Source organism: Octopus bimaculoides, chromosome 2 (assembly GCF_001194135.2).
Source record: "Octopus bimaculoides isolate UCB-OBI-ISO-001 chromosome 2, ASM119413v2, whole genome shotgun sequence".
Classification (NCBI taxonomy): Eukaryota; Metazoa; Mollusca; class Cephalopoda; order Octopoda; family Octopodidae; genus Octopus; species Octopus bimaculoides.
In genome coordinates this window covers 9075631-9085040 of record NC_068982.1, presented here as the reverse complement: position 1 = coordinate 9085040, position 9410 = coordinate 9075631, and the positions used below count along the sequence as shown (strand labels likewise).

The following is a 9410-nucleotide window of genomic DNA, read 5'->3' as shown; positions in this document are numbered from 1 at the left end:
TATATATATATATATAGGTACAGGACATCACCAACAGTAAACAAATGAGTCCAATACGCAAACGACGAGAAAAAGAAGTGAAAAACAGGACAAGTAACGCAAAGAACGACCCTTTATCAGTTGTCGGCTGTCTATTTACTCCTCATTTCGAGCATATATATATATATATATATACACACAAACATTTATGTAAATATATATGTATGTATATGCATATATTTCAGTATCCACATTACTTACCTCTAAATTTCTTGTCTTTCTTAATTAGTTTTATTCATAAACTCATAAATTCCTGCATTATTTAAGTACAAAAGTTTCTGTTAGAACTTCAAAATTTCATATTTCATTTCTTCCCATCGTTTACACTAAAACTAATGCAATTCCTCACCGTAATGTTTTGAAATTTCCGTGTTAGTCATCTGATCAACGGACATTCATTTTGATTTGCTGTGATCTCCATTGAGCTCGATGTAATTTATTCCACGATCTATTAAGTTGATGTACAGAATCTGTAATTACATTCACACGTATTATAATCCATTAAGTGTTACATTTTGAACTATGAGTTTTGAAAATAAACACATTTAATTTCATTTATCATAACAACTTGCATTTCCTGAATCGAAATGAAAATGTCATGATGCAATAAATCACACATACTGGGTAATTTCCCCCCCCCCCCAAATTATTCCAGCAATAACCTGTGTACATGACATAACAGGGAAAAAATATAATGGCTTTATACTAACACATTGAACCACGTATTTTGCTTTTCTCTTCTTTTTTATTGCAGACAATTATTTGCTACTTTATACCACAGGTAAAAATCGGACTATTTTCGAAATTTTCCAATGAGACCAAATTAAAAATGAGAGAATTGTAAACTATAAATTCTTCGAAACATTGCGATTCCATTGAAACATATGTTTTTGAATGATCAAAACCACTGGTCTTTTATAGGAACATATTTGCAATTGCTTGAATATATATATATTGCCGTATATATCCCCAGTGGTGTATGAGACAATGTATGAAGCGATAATCGATTGTTACTCTGGTTTCTGAGTTGGCAAACATCTTGAAAACCCATTCGTGTACTATTTTGTAGCTCTTAATCACTGGGCAGTGGCAATGTCTGGACACCATTTTCAATAGTATTAGCCGAACAGATCAACCACAATAATTAACTTAGTATGGTATGTATACAAGGCGGCAAACTGGCAGAAACGTTAACACGCCGGGCAAAATGCTTAGCGGTATTTCGTCAGCCGTTACCTTCTGAGTTCAAATACCGCCGAGGTTGCATTTGCCTTTAATCCTTTCGGGGTCGATAAATTAAGTACCAGTTGCGTACTGGTATAGATTTGCTCGACTGGCCCCCTTCCCCAAAATGTTGGGCCTTGTGCCAAGAGTTGAAAGGAAACTGGCATGTAGTGTACCGTTTTGCGTTTCCTGAATGCTTAAGATACATTTAGGCAACAAGTATCCAAATATACGCAGATTATGAAACAGGCATACAAAAGCAGACACATACATACATACATACATACATACATACTAGCATTCGTAAAAAAAAAAACATAAAAAGCCAAAATTATTAATTAATAATGAGCGGTACGACACGAGCACTAGCATGCTAAAAATAGGAGCCAAGACTGACTCGCAACCACAAATTTTCACTTTTAGACTATGGTGAAGTCGGGGTAACGAGCAGAATATTTTAAGACCCCGTAACATTGACGAAAAGAATTGTAAATTAAAAAATCAGACATCTCATAATAATTTCGAACTTTCTGAATTAAAACTCAGTACCTCACCAGCGAGACTTTCTGACCCAGGGACAAAATGTCTGCCCGTCTCAACGATGTGCGGGATTACCATTTTTAAGACCACAGCAAATTTAAAAAAGGGAATTGAAATGAATAAAGATTATAAAAAATTTATAAGGATACTACTTATAGGCGCAGGAGTGGCTGTGTCGTAAGTAGCTTGCTTCCCAATCATATCATTCCGGTTTCAGTCCCACTGCATGTCACCTTGGGCAAGTGTCTTCTACTATAGCCTCGGGCCGACCAAAGCCTTGTGAGTGGATTTGGTAAACGGAAACTGAAAGAAGCCCGTCGTATATACATATGTGTATGTATGTATATGTTTATGTGTCTATTGTTGTACGTCCCATCCCCAACATCGCTTGACAACCGATGCTAGTGTGTTTATGTCCCGGTAACTTTGCGGTTAGGCAAAAGAGGCCGATAGAATAAGTACTAGGCTTACAAAGAATAAGTCCAGGGATCGATTTGCTCGACTAAAGATGGTGCTCCAGCATGGCTGCAGTCAAATGACTAAAACAAGAAAAAGAAAGAATAAAATAATACAAGAATGCTACTGTTCATAATTCAAAATAATATCAGTAGCCCTGGTCAGTACGACACGCTCACCGGACACTAATTGTTAATTCACAAAGTTTGAAATCGCTGTGAAATGAGTATCCCCGATTTTACATTTACGATTCTTTTCGTCAATGGTACGGCGTCTTAAAATTTTTGGTTCGTTCACCCGACTTCTCCATTGTGTAAAAGTGAAAATTTGTCGTTTTTAGTCAGTCTTGACTGGTATTTTTAGCATGATGGTGCTCCTATAGTACCCTTCATCATTGATATACATATCACACATATATATATATACATATATATATATATATATATAAGTTAAAGAATGAGGGTAGAAATTAATATTAATTAATTAACACAAATTTTAATCAGTTGTCTAGTATACTTAAAAAAATTCGAAGATTAAGAAATTATTTTCGCTGACCACTACACATTTTTATGACACTCATTGTTTCTCTCCTTGTTTCTTTCTGTGTTTCTTTCTGTGGAAGAGCGTAGGCTCGAATCGTTAAAGACTTTTTCAATTCCCGAGCGTTATACTAATACATCAGTTTGTTTTCTACACCACCTGTCTTCGTCTGTTGTTTTTTTGTTAATCCTCCCTATATATATACTAAATACGCACGCACATGCGCACACATATACATATTAAAACGGGAGATTGGAATACTTTTGGTATTATTTATTCACCATCACACGTGTTCCATTTGCTAGTAGTTACAAAATTGTATATGTGGTGGATATCGTGCATGATATCGCGTATTAGAAATTCTTCAGACAAAGAATCATATAATAATGAAGGCGAATAAATAATACCAAACTTTTTCCAATTTCTTGTTATTACATTTAATATTACCCTACAAAAAATAATTTTCCGTATTTTCAGCCGTTATGGATGCCTCTGACATATATAACATCTAAACACGGATGTAATATTCTGAAATTAGCCGATATGATTGAAGAGGATACGGTTTAGATGATGATGCAAAATTAGATCGAACACGGGGTGAAGCGAACGCAATCAGTTTGGAGCGAACTCATTGTAAGTAACACAACAGATTACCCTCTATATTTGGTTGTTGACTATTTTTGCATAAGTTCCTATAATTATTATTGTTTTCTTCTGATGGTACTGTAAAATAAAAAGTTGTCTGTGTTCCGAATATTTTGCAATTCAAAACCTTATCTCCTCATATATTTAATCGTTTTCCAAATAGTATTTTTTTCAGACACGTGTTACATTTAATGTACATTCTTATCTTTGTTCCGAATCGCTTTTAATTTATTCAGCACGACATTTACATATTTTTGGGAGACGCCAGTAAAGTTTTAAGAATAAACCATAATATTCAAATAAAATTCATTGATTTTTAAATCTCTAGTATAAATTATGTACTTTTGTATGAATCTAATACAAAAAGAAGTCAAAAATCTCACCAAGGTTAACTTTTATGATGTCTATGTACTACTTAGTGTTACAAATATTGCAAACAGTGGAATAGATTTTATGTCAAGAGAAAGACAAAACCTCTAATGTTTGGGCTAGAAACTTTCACCAGAAGGAGATTGAGAATTTATTCAACGACAAATATTCTAATCAGCACGTTTGGCTCTTTTGCCTTGCATCTTAACATTCGTGTTATTTTTCGCACTATTTGCTGAGGCATGTATCATTAGTTACTTCCAATTTTCCAGTCTTAGTATATTATTTCGTATAATTCTTTTGTATAATTCAACGGGATGGTTAAAAAGGGTTTAGTCGATTTAATCAAAATAACAAAGACTTGCTTATAAAAGAAACTGTGAAATTTTTGTAGCTTCCCCCCAAGTCAAAGGAAGACGAAACTGAATTCTACAACCTAATCAACTCAACAAGCTTTCTTTCTTGATACTGTGTTGAGTCAAACGCTTTGTAATATTTTTGTAACGTAAGGTGGAGAGATGGCAGAATCCTTAGCACACCGGGCGAAATGCTTAGCGGGATTTCGTTTGCCATTACGTTCTGAGTTCAAATTCCGCCGAGGTTGACTTTGGCTTTCACCCTTTCGGGGTCGATAAATGAAGTACCAGTTACGCAGTGGGGTCGATGTAATCGACTTAATCCCTTTGTCTGTCCTTGTTTGTCCCCTCTATGTTTATCCCCTTTTGGGCAATAAAGAAATAAGAAACGTTAGCACACCGGGCGAAATGCTTAACGGTATTTAGTTTGTTGCTACGTTCTGAGTTCAAATTCCGCCGATGTTGACTTTACCTTTCATCCTTTAGGGGATCGGGGTCGATAAATTAAGTACTAGTTGCATACTGGGGTCAATCTAATCGACTGACTAACTCACCAAAAATATCGGGCCTTGTGCCTAGAGTAGAAAAGAATAGTTTTGTAACGTATTTGTTTTATTCGTCAAGTTCCAACAAAAGCAGCGGCACATTCAAATCAAACGACATCGTGTTGCACCGTTTGGAGCCACCTTTCTACCAGATCTTTGATCTCACGCTGATATACCAATTCTGGTCGTTCAAGGTGATGAACTCCTTCATCAAAGCAGTCATCTCCTCTTGGTTCGTCAACCAAGAGGGAGGAGGTGGAAGTTTCAATGATGGAGTTTATTGCCTCAAAGTAAAACAACTAATATCAGAATGGAGTCAAAGAGCTGACAGAAATACGGTAGTCAAAGAGCTGGCAGAAATACGGTTTCAGGCGATGCAATACGATGGCCTCTACTTTGAATCCTCGGCTGGTTTGTTGTAATTTCACGAATGAAGCAAATAAGCCACTAAAATATTGCAAAACTTTTGACTCAATACAATATTTACATTAAGTTTCAAAGGGAGGTAAACACGAAACGAAGAACACCTGCTATTAAGGCTATTATGTAATATTTATTCCCTTTATAGCTATTTCATATCACTTGTACTGCCATTGCTTTATGAAGTACATAAATGCCGCGTTTCACCTTAAGTTGTTCGCAAAATTTAAAAGCATGAGCTTAATGAACATCTTTATTACTAAATCGATAAAACTTCTTGTACAGTTAGGTTTGTGATATTCTGCAACTTCGTTTAGAGACTCAGTTAAACTCTTTCAGTAACTTATATATATATATATATTGAGAAATTGAGCGCAGCAAATTTTCTTGTTAACTATACTACCTCCTGGAAAGAAACAAATCTTTTACTTCACATACCCAACACCATATACATTTTCACATATATCATTTAAAGCATTTTCCATTTACAACAACGTCTCCTCTGTACTATGTAAGGGTCAAAAAATGAGGAAAAAACACTTTTTACACACAGTATCTGATAAAATCTCTAAAAAGCGATTATTTGCTTTCTATACTTATCCCAAACTTTTCGTGTCTGAAAGTTTTAGTAAGTATATGGAGGTGAAAAAGGAATCGCCATGCCGGTCGACGTTAAAAGACTTCAGCTTCAGATTTGGACGTAAATTTCTGCGATCGCGAAGACATGGTTCATCAGAAACTTATCTATTGTTCCAGTCATGATATGTGTGCTTATGTGTGCGTGTGTTTGTGTGTGCACGTACACACACACACACACACACACACACACACACACACACACACACACACACACACACACACACACACAGTGAGAATTTACAAAAAACAAAAGACGAAGACGGATGTGTAAACAACAAACGGATGTATTAGATTAACACTCGGGAAGTGAGAAAGTCTTTTACGTTTCGAGCCGACGCTCTTCGACGGGACGGAAAGGAACACAGAAATAAACAGGGAGAGGAAATAGAAAAAGATATAGTGACTAGCGATCTATCATGGCGAATGAGAATTTACAAAAAAAAATAAAATAAAAAGACGAAGACGGGTGTGTAAACAACAAATTTATATATAGACAAGGTGATATCAAAAAGTTCCGGGACTAGTATGTTTAGTAAAAAATAACTTAGTAAAAAATAACTTAGTAACTTAAGTTTTAGCGTCATCTTCTTCGGAATAGACACTTTGAGCAGCAGTACACTGGTTCGAACGTTCCTGTCACTTTTGGAGTCCGGCTTGGATGTCGTCTTCCGTAAACGAGTCGCGGACCCTCTGCGATTCACTCCGGGTCTCGACAACGGTGTTCAAACGATGGCCTTTCAGCTGTATTTTCATCTTAGGGACGAGATGAAAGTCCATAAGTGCTAAAGCGGGTGAATAAGGCGGGTACAGAAGCGATGAACTGTTGTTCTTGGCGAGGAACTCACGGCTGAGGAGAACTCGCTGACACGGTGCAGTGTCATCGTGAAGAATCTAATTGTTCGCGCTCCACAGATCTGCTCACTTTCACCGAATGTCCTCCTTCAAACGATTCAAATTATCGTAATAAATCTTTGACGGTCTGGCCTTGGGTTTCGAATTCTCGGTGCACAATACCACATCCCAGAGGTGACACAAGTGACAGGTCTTCCACATTGCTCATCACCTTCCAGAGACGTTCTTCCGGTATTCAAGCGCCCGTGCTACTTGAAACACTGCGTACAACCCGTTGCCTCGTTGCCGTAAGCAGACTTCCAAAGTTTGGCGGAAAATTTCACGTTGGCTCTCTGTTCTTGTCCATGACAAAATCACAGAGTCCAGCATACACATGATCACGAAAACACAGCTTTCACAACTTGCGAAGTAAACACAACAATGTCACTCGGCACAGTGCCTCATGAAGGTCAGTAATAGCTCTCACAAAGCACGCAATCGTGTGCGCTGTTATTTGTTGGCGTGCTACAGAACAAGTCCGGGAACTTTGTGATACCTCGTAGTAGAAGTTGAAAATGTACTGAGAAAAGTTTAAAATTTTGTATTGTATTTAAAGATTTAACAGGTTTCACAGTTTACACTGATTTTCAAAACTTGAGGTAGAAAGACTTAGGTTATGCCGCCACCCTCTTGCTTCTGACTAATTTTTACAGAGAGTACAAATTAATGTATGTTTACGACAAGACTTAATTGGTAGAGGATAGTCACATGACTGGTCTTAGAAATTTTTGTAGGTTCTCTGCTACATCCGTGTGTTAATGTCAAGTGACAAAGTTTGGCATCATAAGTTAAGGCTGACACGGTTTAGTGAACATATCTAGTGACAGTACCAAACAATTTTAACGGCTAACAACCCAAACTTTAATGACTGGACCAATTACAAACGACTCCTGCCCACTCTCCTACCAAGCAGAGTAAATTTAGAGTAACCAAACCTGTTCAATTGACTGTAACCAAACGTGTTCACTCGACCGCGTCGGCCTTAATTTTTGACGTATTATATACTGTCACCAACGCATGGACGTAGTGGGAAACGTACAAAAGGTTCTAAACTCAATCCCGTGATCATTCTCCACAACACTTGACAGAAAACATTGAGAGCGCAGAATATTGATTGTTTGTTATTGTTATACATACACACACACACACACCTATATATATATATATATATATATATATATATATATATATATATATATATACCGTTTTCTTACCCCCCTTTCTCTCTGTATGTGTATATATATATATATATATATGTGTGTGTGTGTGTGTGTGTGTGTGTGAGAGAATGTGTATGTGTGTGTGTATGGCTGTAGTGACGGACGAACAAAGCATATATGTATGTATATATGTATGCATGTATGCATGTGTATGAGTGTACGCGTGTACGCAATTTTTTCCTGGAACTTTGATTTGGTTCCTGTGTTTCACATAGATTAGAGAAATTTCTTCTTTTGCCTGATGACATCAGAATGTAACATAGAGAACGATCAAGAAGTGTTTACGAGAGGCATATGGACTATAACATGTAACATAATATATTCTTACTTAATATATCAATTGCAATGGATTTTAAATTCGAACTGATGTTTCGTTTAAACATTCATAAATCATCCGCTCAATAATTTCCGAAGTATATCTAGTGGATTATTCACAGCCTATAATTGTGTTTTATTCCCATCTATTTTAAAGCATTTTGCTATATTTAGATTTAGACTGAAATGTCGTAACAATGGAAACCGACTTTATCGTAAATAATGAAATGTCAAGGTTTCGTATACTTAATTCAATGAAACGGTTGACGTAAAACCAGTTGGAAGAAAATTCTGACGTCATTGATTGGCATCTATTGGAAGTTGCAGTTTATTTCTTGCAACGAAATATTTTCTGCATTAGGTATTACACCCACATGAGTAGTTTCACAGAGTTATTTCATTGAAGAGAAAACGAGAAAATAAAGATAGGGTGAGAAAAGTATGAGATAGAGAGAACAATAAATTCACAAGGGAAAATACGGCAGACACATTCCATTCCATAGAATAGCAGAAACAAAAAAGAGAAAATTAACAAATAGCAATCGAAATACGGTTCGTGAAAGAAATTCTATATCACACGGAAATTTAAATCGGAATTGTTACGCTTGAGTAAATTTTATGATTCATTTAATTCACGTCATGATATTCAACACATTTAATATCTATGGTAATACGAAGCAATTAGCGTTCTCAAGGCTAAATTATGATAGCAAATAACATGGTTTATATTTGAGAGAAGAAATATAGTATTTTTAAAGATTTCTCATTAAATTAGGTATCGTTAACCTTTATAATGTATAAATACTTTTAAATGATCTTTATATAAACAAGCATACAAGGCTCCTTCCGGACAGCCAACCTCATTAGATTTCTCCATACTCGTGTATTTCGTCAATATACTGAGTTTAACACGAATATTAAAAGAATCTCAATAGATGTAGGTCTTCGAAGGCCTTTGGTCACTGACAGTTATCAAGTAGGGTAGGTGTTTTCAATAAAAATATTTCTTCGGCGAAGACAAAGCAACGATACACTACATGTGTATATGACTTAATGTTTATGGTTGGTTTTTCTCTATCGAGATATCTATAGTTTTTGATATAGGAGAAAAAGTGTAACGATACAAAGAACACGGAGAATACAAACACAGTTCATTTATTTTCAAAGTCCAGTGAAATTAATGAGTTCATTCATATATATATATATATATA

The 9410-nt window shown here is 35.8% G+C and overlaps 1 long non-coding RNA gene across 3 annotated transcripts in view; it reads left to right on the top strand.

Annotated features, from left to right (window-relative positions):
- LOC106876595 (uncharacterized) overlaps positions 1-9410 on the top strand; it is a 277478-nt gene that overhangs the window by 123795 nt on the left and 144273 nt on the right. For all 3 annotated transcript variants that reach the window (XR_008266471.1, XR_001410266.2, XR_001410265.2), the window contains exon 5: positions 3277-3432. This is a non-coding gene — a long non-coding RNA (uncharacterized LOC106876595). The remainder of the gene's footprint in view (positions 1-3276; positions 3433-9410) is intronic.